Source organism: Dermacentor variabilis, unplaced genomic scaffold (assembly GCF_050947875.1).
Source record: "Dermacentor variabilis isolate Ectoservices unplaced genomic scaffold, ASM5094787v1 scaffold_29, whole genome shotgun sequence".
In the NCBI taxonomy this organism is placed as follows: Eukaryota; Metazoa; Arthropoda; class Arachnida; order Ixodida; family Ixodidae; genus Dermacentor; species Dermacentor variabilis.
In genome coordinates, this window is record NW_027460467.1 from 357,115 (window position 1) to 378,809 (window position 21,695).

The window sequence follows — 21,695 nt, forward strand, 5'->3', positions numbered from 1 at the left end:
GAAATGCGAATATAGCTCGTGTGGTGCAGTATTTCATTACACGTTAAAAATTCAATCTATCCAGCCTTCTGCATCATGATGCCATCGTGGTCATTTCTTCAACAGGCCATATATAAGGATAGGCTACCTTGTCAAACTGCCACAGATTCTAATGGGGATGCTCACAAGTAAGCCGCCGTGATTTTGATTGCAGCGCTTTCGTCACGTCGGGCTTGACAATGGAAATGTTAATCAGAATAGCACGACGTCATAAACATAGTGCACACGCCCCCTATTTAGGATGTTTCGATTGAACCTATTGAAACGCGGCCATCTAGCTGTTATGAATCGAATACTTGACTTCGTGCTGAACAGGAGGACTTCATACCGCCGTATGAATTATCAAATGATCCTCGACTCGAAGCTCTTCCTCCACTCCATCGAGTTAAGCGCAGTGCCGTCCCTCGAGTGAAGAAGACACTAAGCTTGTCATGAATTTCTGCGGAGTGTCAATAAAGCGCACTGACCACTTCTGTCGAGGGGTGGCGCTGCCATCCTCTTTCTTGATAGATTTATCTCGAAAATACCGTTTGCGTTGAATGGGAAGGGATGAGGAGCGAGGAGAACGTTCATATCAACAAGGGACTGAGGCAGGCGTGCGCTTTATCCCCGTTGCTGTTTATGATGTACGTGGTGAGGATGGAGAGGGCGCTAGAAGGAAGTAATACCGGGTTTAATCTCTCATACAAACAGGTGGCTACAGTAGTAGAGCAGCAACTCCCAGGTTTATTTTATGCGGACGACATTGTGTTACCAGCTAACCAGCAAAGTGATTTACAACGTCTGGCTAATATCTGTGGACAGGAACGCAACAATTAGGTTTGAAATTTAATGTTAGAAAATCAGGTGTTATGGTATTCAATGAAAACAGTGAACAGACAGTGGAGATACAGGGCCAAGAAATACCTCGGGTAACAGAATATGAATACCTTGTTATATGGGTAAACGAAGGCAATGGATATATGGAAACACAGGAAAAGAACATAACCGTGAAGGGGAAGAGAAATGCAGCCAATATGAAGCACAGAGCGCTATGGGGATACAATAGGTACGAGGTCCTCCAAGGTATGTGGAAAGGTGTAATGGTTCCAGGACTTACTTTTGGAAATGCGGTTGTTTGCTTTAAATCAGAGGTACAATCAGGACTCGACGGGAACCAAAGGTAAGTGGGTCGCCTCGCACTGGGCGCTCACGGGAAGACTACAAATGAAGCTGTGCAGGGTGATATGGGCTGGACTAGTTTTGAAGTGAGGGAAGCTCGTAGTAAAATTGGGTATGAAGAACGGCTGAGTAATATGGAAGAAAGTAAATGGGCTGGGAGAGTGTTCAGGTATCTGTACAGGAAAAACATTGATTCACAGTGGAGGAAAAGAACTAGGAAGCTTACCAGCAAGTATGCGGCCTGTAGGGTGGGCAACACAGCAACAAAGAACGTCAAGCGGAAAGTAAGAAAGGCCGAAATAATCTCTTGGGTGGTAGCAATGGAAAAGAAACCTGCCATGAGTAACCACTTAAGAGGAAAAAACGAAATCAGGAAAGAAGCCATTTATGATAACTCAAAGGGAAGCTCATTACTTTTTGAAGCGAGATCGGGATGCCTTAGAACACGCACCTATAAAGCGAGATATAAAAAGGAAGAAGAAGCATGTGCTTGCTGCGGTGAAGCTAGGAAACGACAGAGCATGTTTTATTAGAATGTGAAAACGTCTACCCAGAGGTCGATTTAGGCACCACTGGCCTCCTTGAAGCCCTTGGGTTCAGCGAGAGCAGTGGAAAAGTAAACGTGTCCGCAACAGGGATTAGTAAGAGGCCGATTGGAGGATTGGTGGAATGAAAGTAAGGAAACAACAAAAGAACGGGGACATACAAAAGCACAGTTCCCAATAGGGGATCAGAAAATTTGGTTGTGGGAGTTCATAGTGTTTTTTTCTTTCTTCTTTTTTTTATTGCTTACCCTAGGTAGAACATTACTCTAAAAATTTTAACACCCTTAAGGGTGTAAATGACTTGTCCCATGGGTGACACCCTTTTGGGTGTATTGCTACACCCCAAGGAAAGGGGGCAAATTAACACCCCAGTACAGAAGGGGTGTTAATATGACGTCACCTCGCCTATGGGTGTAAAACAAACAACACCCTTTCTATATTGGGTGTAACACAGACGCCACCCTTTCAATATGGGTGTGGCATGGACAACACCCTTCCAAAAGGGTGTTATCCCCGCAAGTATTTTAGTGTTCACTACAGCCATGTAGTTAATGGGCAGACTAGCTGTTGTGAATGCTGCCTAGCCTTAGCTATGGTACTACCTTGTTCAGTATGAGCCAGAATCTGTGAGGCGTCGTCATATTGCGCTTCTGGTCCGTCATGTTGTAGCATAACGTGCGACCCTTTCAGGCAAACAATTTAAGGTTTCGCCATTGCAGCAAGGCACACACGCCATGCTTTTCGTAATCTTCCTCTGCAGTGATAGTACACTGCCGGCAGGATGCAGAGCGCAATAACAATGCGCGCTGCACTAAGGACACAGGATCTCCCGCACCTTGGTGCACCAGTACTTATAACCCCGTGGAAACAGCACACAGCCAAAAGCATGGTTACATACATTTCAGAAATAATTAAAAACCTCCACTTTTCTTGGTCAAAAATTTTCGCAACACCAGCTTGACCAGGAGGGAAAGACACCATAGCTCGTTGTTGGAGCTTATATTGAATGCAATAGAGCGCAAGCAATGCATAGATTGGCGACGGTAACAAGTGCAGTACTACAGAAGCATACGTTTGCCTGTCAAGCAGTTTTTTGCCGTTTTAAGCACACACTTTATACCTCTATTCATCAAAGCTGTCATTTATTTCCACGGGATGCTTCTACTAGTACTTTCACACATGACTTAAAGGTAGCACTGAAAGGCAAAGAACAAAGTGCTTCCACGTCGAATAATGTTTCAGCATTTACGAACAAAACAGCATGTGTAGCTGTGCGTGCTGTTCAATATATAAGCATGCACTATTTCCTGAAATATATGTATGCTCCATTTACTGCCAGTGACCTGCTTATACCCAATAATTTAGTTTATTTTTCACCATGTGCTTGCATTGAATATTTCACAGGCATGGTAAGTTAAGCTACCAGAATAACAATCAACTAGTCTAAGGTTACCTAATCGAACAAAATCATTGTAAAATTTGTGACAAAATGTCAGAAGAAAAGTATTTATTTCATTAAAGAGAAATGGTTACATAATAATATTTGCACATTTTAAAAGTAAAAAAGGAAGATAAGGAGTAAAACCATACCAATACAAAGACATAAGCACCGAATAATGGCACAGGCTTGCTCAATTAAATTTTAAGCAGAACAGTTTTTTTAAATAACCTCACTACGAACTATCACATGTTTTCATTCGAAAAGCACTGCATCTTATTATAAAACACAAAAATAACCGGTCACATAAGTAAGAACAAGTCTGAGTGTGTCTTGAACACAAGGATATAAAGTTGGGCGAGTTGGTACAGTAACATGATCTTGGATTGTAGCGCGAAGTGACACGGACACAGACTAGAAGCAGACAGGATGACCGCTAACTCTTAACTAAATATTTATTGCAACGAACATATATATATATATATATATATATATATATATATATATATATATATATATATATATATATATATATATAGGTGACTGCAAGAAACCACAGCACATCTAAATGAATATTGGATACATAGTAGTAACATGAAGACGACAAACAAAAGCCATCAGCCATCAACTCTGAGTTCAAGCTATTCTCTTATGAAGTATACCTGTAGGCATTGCGACCAATGTGCTCCCAAGATGTATGAGGCATTAGTCATTGCAGAGTTGTAAGGACATGACAATCCTAGGATGATTATGTTCTTGAGGCTTTTTTCCCCACCTAGTATCTTTTGAAACTAGTATATTTCAGTCATGAAAACAAAAATGCTACAACTGGCGTGTGATAAGTTTTGCGTCTTATTTCCTAGCAGCTCATTGAAAAGAGCCACGATGAGAAATTCAAATGCTGTTACCTCATCAGACGTTCAAATTTCTTAAACACAAACAAAACCAGATAGGCATTAGAGCGAGCATCACTTAAATACATTACACTGGTTTAAAGTTATTGCACCACTTTGTGCCAGGTAAAAATGTTAGAAACATCAAAAATGTTAAGATTCTACGGCCAACCGTGAAAACTAAATAAAAAAAATCATTAAGCTTTCTTAAACGGGTACAGGAGCTTTACAACTGGCCGTCTTGGTGATGGACACGCAGATAGATGAGCAGCCATTCCACTCAGACGAGAATGTTGAGGGTTTCGCATGGAAGTCTGCGAGACACTGCAGAGTAGTTCTTCCACACGAAGGAGGTTGCTTGCATACACATCTGGGCCACCATACTGAATGCATGGTGTTACCGGAACCTTTTCCCCCTGCACTGTGGTAAAAAGCATGGTTAAGTTTATACGATATTTAATATGCAAAAGAAGAGGTGAGGCATGCAGACAGGACACGAGAGTAGAGAAGTGAACACGAACGCGAAAAACATGAAAAATTTCATTAAATTGTTTTATTAGATAAAATTTTTATACTATGTGTCAGTCATTATGAGGGTTCATAACCGCAACATATTTAATATATAATCAGGTAGAATTATCAGCTTGGTCAGTTTGTACAAGCTCGTTTGAGGCAAGAAATCAAGTTTTACAAACACAACCTCAACATTCTTGATTGAAAAAGGAACACCTCAGATGACATGCAGTCCTGTGAGTGGGAATTTCACAGTTCAAGAAAAACAAATTAAAACAGACCGATCTTGAAAAAGGAATAAGCAGCTGCTACTGCAAAAAGCGAATTAATTGACAGGTTTTAGTAGCACAAGGGCATCTTTGGCCAATGAGCGCCAAGTCTATACTGCAAAAGATAAACTTAGTGCATCTTTACACAGCAAATATATAAAGATGACTAATGCCTCTCTGCACTACAGTTGCTTTGCTCTAGCGTGAAGTCATTTTAATGCACGCACACGTACATAACAGCTGCAGAATTAAAATTGGGCAGCAACAAAGTCGCAAACTTTAACCATTGATCCCAAGCTCTAGTAGTGACTGGAGGTAGTACCAATATCGCCAATAATGAGTCGCAATCTTTCTGCCCAATGTTATGCTGCTCTTATTGTCAAAGATGAGTTACAGTCGGCATTGAGGGAAAGCTGCCCTCAAGAGCAGCTCTTATTTTTGTGTTATTTCTAACTAGAGACCAATGAAGTAAGATATTTTTAGAATGAGAATGACACCGAAAAATTGAGTACGTAAGAAATTTGGAAAATTTGGTACATTTTTCCGGAATTAACTTGGGGGTTAACGGCTAAAGCGACAATCCAGAAACTAGAACAAGTTTTGACATGTTTGCTACCAGTGAATGCTAGAAAATATGTTGGCATTCTGTAGTTTTGTCCAACAATGCAAAAGGGATTCTTAATAACTGAGGAAATAAATGGAAAAGTATCATGAAGTATATTTCGTGAATGTAATGCAGTATCACTCAACTTCTGCTACTATATAATCTCCACTTGATTAACCTGCACTTTCTGAACTAGTTCAGGAGGTGCTGCATTTCACTACTCATTCCACCAGTTCAACGTGGCAGCAACTGCACGTTGTGATTTGTTTTACTTAGTGCAGGCTTTGTACAGGGCGAGTTCACAGCATTCCCTGCACTTGGCCGAAAGGTAGTGCATGTTGACGCAGCAGGTGTGGTGCCGCTTCCGCACGAGCGAGGTGCAGAAATCAGTTTCATACAATTGCTAGAGGGAACTCTGACGTTAGTGTCCACAGGAGATCAAACAAGAACGGCTGTACCAGCATGGAAATTATGGAAAGTACATGGATTTGCCTAAACTTCGTCTGTTTGGCTTCAAACGGCTTTGTGACTTTGTAAACTAGTCATTTTCAACAATATACTGTGTAACAAATAAATAAGCATTAAAATCGTCCGACGACAGGATTCAAACACAGGAACTATAGAACAGAAGTCTGATATTGAAACCATTAAGCCACGGAGGCATGTAACGACAAGCGAGTGCAACGCCCTGATGAATTTATCGCGGGCATACCAGTTCTTTGAGACTCTTGGCGCCTTTCGATTTGGCCACCTGGACAAGCTCAATCGTTGCAATGAATAGCAATTGTGCGTGTTGGCGCCGTCTTCTGCACTTCGAAGAGTATAGACTGCGCTGAAATTTACGACAATAAGATTTATATAGCGTATAATATACGAAGCCACAAGAACGTCTGAATTCACAAGCACGAATATCAGACAAATCCATGTGCTTCCCGTCATTCCCATGGTGGTACGACTGCAGCGCCAGAGCTCCCTCTAGTAATTACTGTAAGAAACTCTATGGCAGAAATAACCGAAGTCCCTCGCATTTTGTTCTGGAGTAATAAACTAAGTTTTGCTGGTCCCATAAATCTTACTGGTCATTAATTCCAAGTTTTAGTGCAGTCACATGTCTAGTAGACAGTTGTGGTATTTTGCATAAACATTGCAAAGCCAACTGTGATGAATGTTCACTCTGGTAAATTGTTTATGATCGAGTAGCATAGACTACTGAAGCAATCTCTGGAAGGCAAATAAAGTAATTTTCTTATTAGCAGCCTTTAAACAGCATTCGAGCATATGACACATGCACCTCTGATATGCAGATAATATTTCCTTGACTCAGCAAGAAGGGATGCTTCATGTTCCACGAGGCTACTTCTATCAAAGCAGTATTGGTGCTCTCTAAAAACAATGCCAATGCAGATGATCCAAATATTTTTCAGGGGCAACAGTTATGCCTGAAATCATGCTAGATTAGTTTTATTTAAACACATGCTCAGACCATGTTAGAAGTGCTTCTTAAAATCCTCCTATTTATTAGACTAGTCATATATCTGTACACAAAGGCTACTAATTAGGTCCCATGCTATATCATCATCTTAAAACTTCACTTCGTAATACATATGCTGTGATAAGATTTAAGACCACATTGAGATGCTGAACAAGGTGAATTCATTATTTTAAAATGAAGCTCCTGTTCTTCCAAACGAGAAGAAAGGCTACTGAGGGTCAAAATTTTTCTGAATCACAGCTGGAAGATGCCAGGGAAGGCACGTGGAAACTTATTTGTAATTTTCTATTTAAATGTAGAAACGATAAAGGGAAATGAAAATGGTCAAAAACAACCAGGCATGGGGGAGAACGAACCTACAGCCTTTGCATTAGGCATGCGATGCACTAACCAGTGCCACCGAGGCAGCATTCAACCGTCCACAATGGCCCCTCAGATTGTCGACGCTCGAACACGGCCGTAGTACCCCAGTGGTTAGTATATCACATGCGTAATGTGAAGGTTATGGGTCCGTTCCCCACCCACAGCTGGATATCTTTTAATCCGCTTTCACTTACCTAGAATTTATCACTTCTATATTTCATATAAAAAACTTAAAACTTGTTCCTGTATGCTTTCCTTGGCCTCATTATCTGCTGGCTTCTTCCAGTTCTGTTACTTCCAACACTTATACATATTCTAATCTGGTAAGTAAACAGTTTTGCATGATGCTGGAATGCAATATAATACATTATTGCGGGGCCGTGTTATGTAGAATGCCTTACATTGCCCAGGCAAGGTGTATTAATGTCAATCTGAAAAAAAAAAACAATTCCCACTCCAGGCAGAAATGCTGAGTACTGCTGTGTGCAACAGGGTTTAACGAAAACAACTTGTTCAGAAATAAAGCCACCAAACAACGAGGAAATATGAAAACTAGACGAAAATTTGTGCAGTTGCATGTTAAAAATTTAGCACAGCAACAGATGAAGACATAATGAAGGAAGCGCGAGGATGGTTTATTTTGGACACACGAGGCAATATACTTGAAAGATGCCTATGAGCTTACACGTGGAGAAATATTGTTTATGTAGCAGCTAAACTACGAACAGGCCTAGAACACACTGATACAAGGTGTTGAGCATGTAAATCTTATCATGCCCTTAAGTCAAAGAAACATGGCTGTTTTTCATGATTCGCTACACATGGCTGGCTCACACAACTTAGCCACTTCGATATATGCCTTGTAATTACCAGGTGGTCTGTATGACATGTGCAAGCTTTAAATATGTACAAGTGCCACGTAGCTGGACAGCACCAAGGTAATGTCGTTTGCCATCGCTTTGAGGAAGTGAAACCAATTCTTTCATTTTTTCTAATTAGGTAATTAGTTATTAAAGATTATTTAACTGCTGAATTATATTCAAAGCAAAAGTGTCAGTGGGAAAATTGTAGAGCATCCTGAAAAATTCCCAATCCAGCTTTCTACTGCCCAATAGGTGCAACAAATTTTTTTTTCAGGCTTGAAAGAAGCCAGTGAACACATGCAAGAAGTGCCGTGCAACTAACCGCTCGTGCACCTGAACACCGTTTGGCTCCTCCTTTCATGCTTGAAAAAAACTTTTTGAAAAGAATATTTTAGAAATCAATTAATTATTATTGACTATGTTTTAGGCAAAATGCATGAAATAGTGTGACTGCCACCTCCATTTTCGGCGACATGAATTGACTCTATTTTCATGTCCAAATCCAGCTATACATGCGTGTTTTGAGCTGGTTCTGTAATTTAGGCTGGTTTTGACTAATTGAAGCTTCGCACCCTAATAATGCAGTCAGCCTATAAAGAAATTGGTACATAAACGGTCGCTGTCAGTACTCCATACTCCTGTAACTTAGTGCAAAGTGCTTGTGAGCCAAGAAGTTCGTAGTTCTAAGCAGTATTTCTCATTTTGACCTGGTGTTATAGCCCACTTACTATGATGCCATGCTGCTCAGTCATGCTGGTCCCAGCTTCAATCTAGGCCATGGCAGCTGCTCTCCAATGAGGGTAAAATGCAATAACGCTTATGCACTTAGATTCAGGTGTACATTAAAGGCCAGGTTCCCAAAACTTCAGGTTGTGACTTTGGAATGTAAAAGCACATAATTTAATTTTAAAATCTAAAGGTGCTTTATTAGGAGCAGGGGCATCATTTTAAGCTTTTACTGCACTGCCATGGCACCAAGAAGCTCCAAGTAAATAAAAACAATTTCTTAGACAATGTACATATCTTGCAAACATTTACAAACACTTCTCTGCATGCACCTCTGTTGCTGCTATATTTAGATCCGTATGCCAAGGCAGGTTATGATGTTAGAACATGTTTCAAACTTGTTTTTTTTACCGCTTTAAAGTTGTTGGTTATTTTGCATCTCATTGTGTGTCGAACGCACATTTCAGTGCATCAATTTCTTCAGAAAGTGCACTCGTCTTTATTTATTTGTGCATGCAAAAAGGGTTCAGAAGAACTGCTTTCTGAAAGTCTGTATAACAAGCAAAAAACAATTCTATGTAGGCTGCACAAAGAGAAAGGATTGGTTTGTAAATATGTTATTTAGTTCTTTAAAAAAGAGGCACTTGTCAGTATTCTGTTCCAAAGTAAAGATTGCCCCTACCTGGCTCTGCTTCATTTTCCGATGTTGATGGTCCATTCGGGGGCACTCAACTGATAGGCTGCACTTTGGCGATGTCGGGTGTGCTGTCACCAGGCCCAAGATCGATCGACATCCTCACCAAAAGTCGAGTCCAAACGCTATAAAAGAAATATCTCATCATTTTGCTATCAGTTTTGTCATCTTGCGTGTTTCACACACGGCCGTCAGTGAAATATTTCGTCACTTGGATACTGAAAGAAATTGAAGCATTTTCTGGCAGCCAAGCTGATGATGATGATGTGTGGTGTTTTATGGCGCAAGGGCTAGGTTTGGCCAAAGAGCGCCATGACAAGTGGTAATGTTGACGATGTATTATGGAAGATGTGACTTGGCTGTAAACTGGCCTAAAAATTGTCGCTGTAAAGTGCGTAAAATCTACGTGCTATAAAATTATGGAGATGACTAATGACGATTACTATGAACATTAAAATCCATCGTGGATGAATGATGCAAAATATAAAATATATAGGATGGTAAAATTACTTGGAGCACTGCTGCCTCGCCAGAGCCCTTGAAACACAAGGACCTAGAAGCATGTGCTATACGAAAGAGCTATCGCAGCGGCATCCTCAGAAGAGAGGACGGCAGCCAAGCTGAATACACAGTAAATGGAGAACATTAAAGAGCAAATGCAGTTGTCACATTAGATTGATCAAGTACAGCAGAAATGGAAAATAAATCGGTGATACTGTGTCTGTTGGCTTTGAATGCAAGAAACGTAAAAACAGGAACTTGCAGCCACGCCACTTTGAATTTCCCGCGTTAGCTACACCTCACAAGTTTGGCATCGTCCGGTACTCGGGGATAGTAACCGCTTAAAATCAAGATGAACGAGCGTCGGCATAAATTAACAGGATACTTAACCGGGCAATATTGGCGCATAAAACAACTCCCGTAGCGAAGCTACTGTCAATTACCCGATGACGCATCTCCGGGCGGTGCGGTTTGGGCGAACAATTCAAAAAGGAATGAGAGTTTCACTTGTTTCACGCCTACTAAGCTAAGACAGAATTTGAGTTTCTTACTAAACTATACTGGATATTTACGCTCCGAATAAAACGCTGGAAATTTTGTTACGTCACACTGCATACGTATGAAAGTGAGGGAACTGCTTTTATTGTATTCTGCCCAGACGACATGTAGCAGCTACCACTCTCATGCAACAAAAGCATGAAAGTGGCACTCGTAACACCGAAAACAAACATAAACAGCGCCAATGTTACGCGAGTTGGAACTAAGCACGATCAAGCCAGTTAGTTTTCTAGCTTTCATAACGCCATGAACACGACCAAACATCGAGCGAAACAACTCTCTGCTCTCGAAAATTGTTACCGCTTGTATTTATATACCGATCGCTGCCACAAGAAAAAGTCAATGGGCTAGCTGTCCACAAGCCGCAGATTAGACTGACAGCAACATATTACGGTAATGTAAAACAATTTCCACGCTGACTTAGCAGCCGCGGTGTGCTCTAAGTGCCAAAGTTCTCGTTTGCCGCTCGAAATTCACACCATGATGACGGGCGCTGCATCTTTCACATGAAATATTGCACGCTTTGCTCCGGAGCTCAATAGGAGGGCGAAACGCATCTGCACGTACCTGAAATCCGCATGCCGGAAACCCGTCCACGCTTCCGAGAACGGGGCGCACAGCCATACACACCCGTACGGCTGCTTGACTTGGACGTGAGGCACTTCTATCAAACATTTCACATGCGACATGTTTCACACCGATTGCGCGAACACCAGAAAATGACGCAGGCCGCATTGCGACGCCGAGCAGACGTGCATCCACCGATGAGCTATGTGCGCGGATTGCAGAGAACAAAACCATACAAAACGTTAGGCGCGAGAAGATGGCGGCTCTCGTAGCGGAGACGAAGCTGACGAAGCAATGACGCGCGAATGAACGTTGCCAACCGTTGGTTCCGCGTTATGCCGGCGGTGGCGGCTTTAGTGGCGTGTGTTGCGGCTGTCTAATTTTTTATACCTTTTCCCCAAACAGTATAGCTAAGATCAGTTCTTTGAATTTTTAACTGTGTCTTTTGGCATTATCTTTGTCTTTTTATGTTATTAAGCGGCCAATTATGGCCTCCCAGGTTCGCGCGCGCCAGCTTCGCGCGCAAATCTCGGAGGCCATAAGACAACTCAGGAAATGCCGTTCTTGTCGTTGTTAACGTTTCATCATCGTTTCTTCAACTGAGATAGAGAGGTAGTCTCCCTTTTCCCGGGGTCGGGAGGGGGCGATGAAGACGGCATCGCTCAGCGGGGGGCGGGGGAGTGGGGTTGGTGTTGGTTCTTATCGCGAAATTCGCGAACCCTGCGATTTTTTTTTTATAACGTAAGCATTTCTATACTTACCCAACAAGAAAAACCATCCGTCCATCAGTCCGTACCGCACGATATCTTTCAAAATAGAACCCGCAGCAGCGAGTGAATTCACCTACGTGCTAGCTCTCGCTTCAACGCGACCGAAGCGGCGAAAACACTGCGCTCACGAAGCTTTCAGCTTATGCCGCACTATGAGCTTTTCGCAGATCACTTTCAAGATAGGTGTACGCGCGTCTGTTTTCAAAGCGAAGTAAACGGTGAGAACACAGCGCGTGAAGTTTTCAGCAGTGGGCACACTCTGTCCACAATGCAGTTCGCTTTCAAGATACGGTTCGCACGGCCGTGCCACAAGCAGCCGCCGCCGGAGAACGGTTGATAATGGTTCGACGCGGATGAGGAGGGCTAAAGAGCGATACCGGCTCAAAACAAACGGAACGTCACCAGCGCGCCTGGCCCCGTCACCTGCAGTACTTTGCTTGCGCCGCCGACCAGAGCAGCTCGTGTCGCCGCAGCGCTGTCGCTTATACTTGTCGGATCAAGTCTCATAACATTAATAACGACATGGACTGCGTGTAGATGAGGAAGAGTCACAATGCTCACGCGCACTTAGACAAATGCGAGAGGAGTTCCTGAGTGATTTTTTTTTACCGGAAATGTGCAGTCAGCGGTGGGACCCAGAGTTAACAATGCCTGTAAGAGGGGTGCCAAACTTTTTTTTTTTTTGTGAGAGTCTTGCCCAGCTCCCAAAGATCGGCTCAAGCTGAGACTTGCTGATGGCTGTATGTGCTTTTTTTTTGTTGTTGTTGTTGTCGCATGCCCTCGAACCGCCACGAATCCTACAGTGTAATAACATTAGAGCAGTATTCACGTCCAAAGGGAAATGCAGCCGGTAATTGGGCTGCCTAAGGCTTGCGGCCCGGCGGCAACTGCCCTCCCGTCCCCCATTTCCGTTGACAAGTTAGGGGGAGGGGTCCAGAGCAATCTTACACCTCCCTCCCCACAGTGGCGTAGCCAGAAAATTTTTTCGCGTGGGGGGGGGGGGTCCCAATTGACCGTGGAGGGGGAAGGAGCGGGGCCATTGCCATAGCAGCAAAAATTTTACTGTTAATGAGCGTTACAAGTGCCCGGCGTGCCCCACTTGGCTGTGCCGCTACTAGCCCCCCACCCCCCCGCAATCGACGCAAATCGAGCTATCAGAAGGTGCATGACACGTATGCACGACATAACATGAATGACATGCCGCGAAGCTAGCATGGATGTCGTCACATCATCAGCATCATCATCATCAGCTTATTTTGACGTCCATCGCAGGACGACAGCTTCTCCAGCGATCTCCAATACCCCTGTCTTGTGCTAACTGGTTCCACGTGTCTTCAAGTTTCCCAATTCCATCACGTCCACATTATTCTCTGCCGTCCTCGACTGTGCTTCCCTTCCCTTAGCACCCATTCTGCAACTCCAATAGACCAGCAGTTCTCGCCCTTACGCATTGCAATGTCTGCCCAATACGACTTTTTCCTCTTAATGTCAACCACAATATCAGCTATCCCCGTCCGCTCTCTAATCCACATCGCTGTCTTCCAGTCTATTATCGTCATGCCTAATAATTTTCATTCCATCGCTCGTTGCGCGGTCCTCAACGTCTTCCCAAGCTTCTTTGGTAACTTCCAAGTTTCGGCCCCATACGTTAGTAACGGTAGAAAGCAATGGTTAGCAGTAAGCTCCCTGGTCATGATTTAGTAATGCCTGCCGTAAGCTCTCCAGCTAATTTTTTATTTTTGTTAATTTCCTTGATCAGAGGCCCCTGCGAGTAATTAACCTCATAAACGTATTTCTGCGCAGGTTCTAGAGGCTGACTGCCGACCATGACATTCGTTCTCTCGCCAGGCTGCGGAACATTACTTTTCTCTTCTGCATACTAACTTTCAATCAGACTCTTACGCTTTCTTCGACAAGGTCCTCAAACGTTTGTTGCAAATAGTCTGCAGCGTTGCTGAGTATGCCAATGTCATCTACAAACCGTAAGTTGGTGAGCTATTTACCGTTAGCCCTCACTCCTAACCATTCCCAGTCGAACTGGTTGCACCCCTTTAAGTATTCAGTGATAGCATTGTAAATATTTTGCCATTGATCATATGAAGCCTTTTGCAGATATCTGGCCATGCTAAGTCTGCGCGTTAGTCCGTTCGATATCAACATTCGTGGGAAACTTCATTTTTGACCACTGTTCGGAGCCAGTGCGCTGCTGCCTATATGTCCCGATCTAATCATTCCAGCTACCTAATTCAAGCGCAGGTAGCGCGCGTTTCATGTATAGCCAATATCAACGCCTTAACTGGCAATGTTCATTTATCATATACTGTAAGCTTGTTCACTTACTCCCTTATAATTAGGGTGTAAATTAGAAAGACTGGGGTGTTCCAAGGGTGTTTTCTTGTTAAACACCCTTTTCAGTTAAAAAAGGGTGTTTCAAGGGTGTTTAGAAGGGTGAAAAGATGAATACACCCGCATTACACCCATAAGGGTGTGAAAATTTTAAGAGTGATATATATAGGCAGTATCATAGCAAGAGCCTGGAGGCGCAACCCATCGACGCTTTCCAAAGGGGACGCTCATAACAACCATCCATCCATCCATTGAGAGGATTCACCTAGTGAGACCCGTATGCAACGTGCACCTTCCAGAAGTGCTTGGATTTAAAATGGACGGAAGCAGCAGTCGAGATAAGCAAAATGTGTTTAGAATATTGGTGAAAAAAAGCAGGGAAGAGACTGATGAGACCGGATCCGTTACAGGCGTAGGTAGTGGTACAAGGTAGATAGAGAAGCGTTATGAAGAGAAAATAGACTAACGGAGATGTATAGAAAATGCTAAAATGAGAAGCATATATAGCATATCTGGAGCCCTATAATGTAAATATATTCCAATTTCTTTTATTCGCATCTCCTGGCGTCAGATTTACGTAACCACCGACGCAAGCATCGGGCGTTAATCCGCAGCGTTTTCTGAACAGCCCAATCATTGCACGCTCTTCTTGATTTTATAGTTTGTCACTATCGTTTGCTTCCAAAACGGATAGCATATCCTACATTGAGCGGTTTTTCTTATCAATTTGGCTGACAAAAGGCAAGCAGAGCGCTGAAATGCAGAGGGTTTTGGTAGCGCAAGAACAGTCAAAGGAGACACCGAATGAAGAGGGTGATGCCGCCGTCTGCGATTGTTCCATGCACGCCCCTTAACTTGAGGTGAATGGTCGAAAAGCGCGGCGGCTTTCAGCTGAAGATCAATAGGGCCGCGGCACGTATTCTGAGGGACGAAGAGCTGGCAGAGCTTTCCCATATACGTGCCGAAAGGTTCGATAGCGTTATATTGATGCGCAAGTTGTTGTTGTTGTTGAACGCAAATAAATCTGCTCCCCGGCAGTTCCGACTAGCAAGTGCCAGAACAATCGGCGGGCAGGGCGCCATCATTTATGAATTTCGAAAAAGGGCGGTCTCCGGCTATTCAGAAAGCAAAATTCAGTTGTTCCGCATATTATTCAACCTGTAATCGTACACGTCACTTTGACGTGGTGAGTTGGCGCGGTTGTTTGACGTCGCGCAATAGATAGTCGAAGTGGGTGCAGCCCAAAAACTTTTTTAACCGATAACAGAGAGTCAATGGCGAAAAAGGCGTCGAATCAAATAATGATTTTTCTTTTGTTCGAACTTATAATGCCTAATCAGTGTGTACACCTCATATCACATGAGAAGCTTTCGCTGTTTTCGTAACGAAGCGTGGCAAACAGGCAAAGTGGAGTTGGCCCGAACATATCGTAAAGCGCTGATTGAAGAACTCGAACGGGAACAGTTTGACATAGCTTAACGTTATAGCGTCCCAGATTACCTCACGAAGCCTACGTGACTATTTGTCACCGCCCCGTTTCAAAGGGGATGCCAATAAATCATCATCATCACCAACATATCGAATGGAACTAGGGGGCTGATTGGAGGAACGTTCTGAAATACGGGGGTTAGTCCTGAAGTTGCAATGACGGGATGCCATTAATTATGGCAGCTGTACGCCCAAACTCTTATGTCGCAGAAGATCGAGTCTATAGCTTCCGACCTTGTTATGCAGGTCGAGTATACTTTCTAATCTAGTCAGGTACGTACAAAATCCCATCATCAAGAATGTTCGGATCAAAAGAAATATTGCGCAGTGCCTAACTGTGCATTATGCTTATGACCATAGATGACGCGCAACTGAAAAAGGGAAGTTTACAAAAACGCCATGTGATTTATCGTGGCTTGCTACAGAACTGTAGAAACTATATACGCCGGCCAAAGAACCATTTTACCTTTTGGTGCATAACATGACAATATGCAAGTTTAATAAATTCATTAGGCTGGTAGCGATACGTTAACGCCGAAGTACATTTCCAGTACACTTGAGGCCAGCTGAAGTCAAGCGCAATCAGAGCGAACGAAGAAAGTCTGAACTGAGCGCGTATCACGTCGTCAATATCACGAAAAAGGTCGACACCATCAGTTAGTGGGCACTTGTACACAACTGTATACGGATCAGCGACGACGTAGCAACGGCGAAGACGACAATGCGGAGTACTAAAGACGAAGACGATGCGGAGTACAAAACGACGAGGGCAATAGCATGATGAGAACCACAGCACGCTGATGATGTTGACGATAGCTACGACGACATGATGACTGCATAACGACGACCGCTTCGCGGTGACAAGCTCTGGTGTAGTGGGACATGCGTAGCAAACTCGCTTTGCAGCTAGTAAATGTTGTCCCCGTAGATTTTTGCACGTACATATGCATCTGCATCCTATGATATAATTAAACGGCGGGCCACGACCATTCGCGGGCCACGACGAACGCGGACGCGTAACGATATGGGCGCATACGAATGGCCCGAGCAATACTTTTCAAGGATAAAATAGAGCAGTATACACAGGGCAGACGGCAATAGTAAAGAACACGAGCGCAAGCTTCCAAGTGAACAAGCATTGGGAAACCTTCGCTTTGTCAGTCACGAATGCGCACATCCAGTCTTCTTGCACAGATTTTTGTTACTGCCACACCCTAAAGGTCACCATTGCAGCGATATCACGGCCCGCATTGAAAACGTACTCTTACACTATATAATTCTTTGCATGAGCAGATTACCGCCAGTCCTGATGCCGGGCATATTACAAGCAAAGGGAGCCGGCCAATTGCCAATGCACTTACGGACGAAAAGTTTTGTGAATTCAGCTCCTAGGTCCAAATTTACAAACGCTTTCTTTCGAAAGTGCTTTCTGCCTTTGACTAGCCGCTTTGGCTATTAATAGGTCCAGCACCAGGATTGAACGAAATTTTATCGTACGGACAATTCCAGCATAAGAGACATTTGTGTATACGAGCCTCAGTTAATTATTTTCTTTACGCTGAAATGTACGAACTGGAGATAGTGCACCTCAATGGTAGGTAGATTTAATACACTGAGCAAAGATTTTGACAAGTATCGTCCGTCAAGGCCCCAACGCCATACGGCTTTTTTAAAAGCGAGTGCATTTGAAATATTGAAACACAAGTAGTATGATATTTTGTTCGTAAAGCTATGCGAGTACAGAGCAGAAACGAACAACGCAAGAAAATGCGACCAAGCAGGTGCGACCTCGCGCTACTGTCAGTGAAGTTGTCTGGTTCATCCACTGCAGGCGCCTCAGCGCGAATACTTCATGGACTAGGACCAAGGCGTCTCGCACCCTTTGCGTAACCACCCTGTCCTCTTTCCTATTTTTGTCGCAGTGGCAGGGAAAGGAGGCTCAAATAGGAAAAAAAAAAGTTGACGTTGCTTGGGCGACAGGCCGATGCATGACGAGCTCGCCAGAGCTCTTGCCTCGGAGACCACGGAGGCTCAAAGGTGCGCACAATTTGCTGGCTCAGCTCTCTGGTAAGTTTGGTTTCGCTTACTTTTTCGGTAAAATCCGAATCGCAAGGAGAAAAAAGTTCGCATACTTTTGTCCATTTCAATCGAAAGCGATGAACCCTTTCTATACGGCAGAAGCGAAGCCATCAGCAGTCGGCGCACCTTCTAGCTGCTCTGGCTTCCAAGGGCTGACAGAGCCTAACGCTGCTCAATGTTGGCGATCTGGCGAGTACCGGCGCATTCAGCAAGACGCAGCCACTGAAGCAACGCGCTGTTCTCGCAGTAAAGCTTTGGAGAGTAAACGCACCGCAAGGAACAGTTCCTGCGCGGCGCACGGTCCAAGCGCGTTCGCCAAGTTGTGCGTGTCCGGGAGCCGTAGAGGATGGATGTCGACGCGAACGCGCTTGGTGATCTCTCCTGGCCACGAACCAACCTGCATAACCACGAGCGGCAGAAGGTTATGTTGTGTTAGCAAGCATGCGGAGACTCGAAGTTTGCTTTATTAAAGGAATTGTGGTTTCGATGACGTAATGAAGGTTTTTAGGCACTATTTGTTTCATCACTGCGTAGTCCCGTAGTAGACAGAACCATCAGCTGGAAGACCAGTAGAGGTGGTGAATAGAATCAGTAGCGCTGTCCTTCGTGTGAGCTATTCGGAAAGAGAGCAGCAGCACTCAGCAGCAGCCATAGTTAGGAAATTCCGCGAGGATACGCAAAGAAGGCTTAGCGTCAAAACAGCGCTTGTATTTAGGCTCCCAAGGTCTCCGGATACGCGGACTACGCGCAATTCTTTCGCTTGGCCGCAGCAACGTCAGAAGCAGCTTTGAATGGCTAGCGTTATTTGACGCCTCAGCTGCACGTACTGTTGGTGCAGACGGCGTGTGTACGCATATATAATCAACGCTGCCTATATATCACAAGACTTATGTACTCTGCTTTATGACGTCACGCTACTAGGCCCGAAATTTCCATTGACAAGCCCCGCGTAACGAAAGCGGATGGCGTTAGAATGAGCGCGACTTACTCGGGAACGCTTGTTGTTGTTGGGCTAGTTGGTGTTTACTTAACGACATATCGTAGCCTGAAGACACAATGCCAAATAATACACACAGGCACACGTCACAGGCGTATCCCCATCAGATTCTATGGCAGCGGGACCAGACAGCCTGACTTTACGGATCGGACTGCACAAGCCCTGCGCTATCTACGTGGCGTTAACATAAATAAAGGACGTGTACTAGGCCCCGCTACGGTCTCATATATGGGGTGTGCTAGGTGGGCGAAATACGGGCTATAATCACCGCAGCAAAGTCAGAAACGGCTCTTAATGACTGTTCAGTTATTAGACGTCTCGGCACTCGTAATGCGACTGAAGACGGCATGCGCGCGCGTCTGTAATTAAGAACCACATACTATGTCCCGTGTGAAGCTGCAGCGAAGTAAACTTAACATAACCGATCAATTTGCAACGTATATCGGACCTTTGTTTCACACGCACTTCTCAAAGCATGCCTCGATTTTAAGCGAACTGAGCTAGGCCTATATACTACATGCATACAAATGGCTTCGATTGAAATCTGACTTCGGCTGATATCTGACCTAGCGCATGATATCGATTATGATGTGGCTGTGGTGCATAACGCGGATCTTTCCTTTCCTTCGCGCGGTGGGGTTGGGGCAGTTTTTCTGGAGATTTATCGATGTTTCTTTCAAAAGGGATGATTGGCTGGAATTTGGGAGAGTTTCTTGGAGAAATCGGGAGAGTTGGAAGGCATGCTGTTGCCTGCGAGCTCCGTCGTGCCAACAAGCTACCTTCTCGTGTGTTTAAAGCACGTCCGAGACGCTCGAGTGAAACGCCAAGCCTTGCTGTCACTTTCAAAGCTTATCTTTCGGGCGGCGCCGTTTTGTCTCTAACACTGAAGCACTAAGGCTCCTGACCTATCAAATACTTATTAAAGCATTTACTTTTCCTTGGGAAGTAACCGCGATTTCTTGTGAGTCTCTAAGCCGTTTTCGCGGACCGATTCCGTAGATAGTGAAATCTAACACATGGGTAAAATTCGCAGGGTGGTCCCGCACCACCCACAGTAGTTTGTACCACCATAAAACTGCGCGTTAGTACCAATGGCACCTGTGTTGCGATACTGTGGTAACAGAAACTTTTTCATAGTCTTCCCTCGTGACAGGAGAGAAGAATAGGTTTTGTGACGCTGTCACTGAAACGCTACACATCTAGTTGAAGACGCATACGCTGTGGTTTGAAACGCTGGGCTTATGGTCGCAGAAGCACCGCTGCGACAAGAGGCGGTCAGAGACATAGCAGTAGTTTTCGAACTGGTCCTTAAGACAGTGGTACTCGAAGTACCGCTTGGCTTCCGCGTGTGAGTAGGCACGGTGGTAAAGAGAGTGCTACCCATGACAAATTGTGCAACAGAGTGCCACAAGTAACTACCTCCCAAAGCATGCTAAACGCAGTCTTGGATAGCAACCGGGCTTAGGTCTTGACAATTTTTTTTTGTTTAGGAAACGCTTACATTGTCAACTCGTATTTAGATTAATGGAAGCTACTGCTCGAGTGCACCGCTCACTAAAGTACGGTCACATAGTTATATCTTCGGATTAGCCAGCGATCCGCAGCCACCATCTATCTGACGCTTCCATCGTCCTTCCGCACTCCAAGGAAACACCGTTGACTTCATTCCACGTTGGTTTCGTGAACTTTAGCTAGCGTGTATGCTTCGTGGTTGTCTAGCTGAAGCCGAATAAACGAGCTTAAATTCAGACGTCATTACAATTTACTTCTTGATCGAGCACCGCACCCGTCAATGATGTTTTCTTGCGATAGCAATTATATGACACTCCAGGCGTACTTTAGCCGTCAGGGTCGACATCGCCGCCGCGCCGTATGCGGTATGTGTGTGTGAAAGCGTGCGAAAGGAACCGACAATCGCGGCTGAATCTTGCGCGTGCAAGTGAGGAATGCGGGAAAGAAGCGCGTCGTCTTCCGCCGCACGCTAGGCTTCGGGGGGAGGGGAGGGAGTGGGGTCGGCGTTGTACTGCGTCTTCCGCGGCCACGGGTGCCATATCATGAAATCGATCTGCGTTGCGGTCCGAGTGCGCTTCGACGGCTCATACTATTGGCGCGTGCTGCGTTCCCACTGCTCCGTTTGCACTGAAGCGATAGACAGCATGACAGTCACTTCGTTCGCTGCTGCGCGGCAGTCTAAGTGTGCCGACGACTCATATCTTTGTGCGTGCTGTATTCTCGCCGCTCTGTTTGCGTTGGAGCAAGAAGCAGCACGAAGGTATATTTGCTCGCTGCTGCTGCCGCGCTTACTCATGCCAGCGTATTGACAGCGAGTGTCCGCGCCCATCGCGTTAATTTAGTTAGTCAGCGAATGTTTACAAATTTATACGGCCAATAAAGCTACTATCCTTAATTTGTATAGCCGTCGATTACATTGCTATCGCAATCGATACTTCGCCTTTGGCACGAGAGTGCGGGACTTCTTCAACCGCTCACAAGACAACCTTAACCTCACTCTGCCTAGCCATACAGATCTATGGGTAATTCCAGCACTATGGTGGTCATCCTTACGTGGTTTCAGGGTTGTATGCAAATTCGACTGCCAGGGGATATTGTATAACGACAAACTCAACCATCACCAAGATCATACCAGCACAGTTGTCTTCACGTACTGCAGGGGGCTTCGTAGGTGTTTGTGTCCCTGCGACAAAGCATACTCCCATACAAAAGAAGTCGTTTGGGGGCGTTTCCAAACCAACATCTGAAGGTGGTAGGCTGTCGCAAACCCTGAAGGC

General features: G+C 44.5%; 1 long non-coding RNA gene across 1 annotated transcript; it reads right to left on the bottom strand.

Moving 5' to 3' along the window:
* Positions 1–3,990: 3,990 nt before the first annotated feature.
* LOC142568666 (uncharacterized) lies at positions 3,991–11,497 on the bottom strand. Its single transcript, XR_012825494.1, has 3 exons — positions 11,227–11,497; positions 9,589–9,725; positions 3,991–4,497 (listed from the first exon to the last, which is right to left on the bottom strand). It is a non-coding gene; the product is annotated as an uncharacterized LOC142568666 (long non-coding RNA).
* Between the last annotated feature and the right edge of the window lie 10,198 nt (positions 11,498–21,695).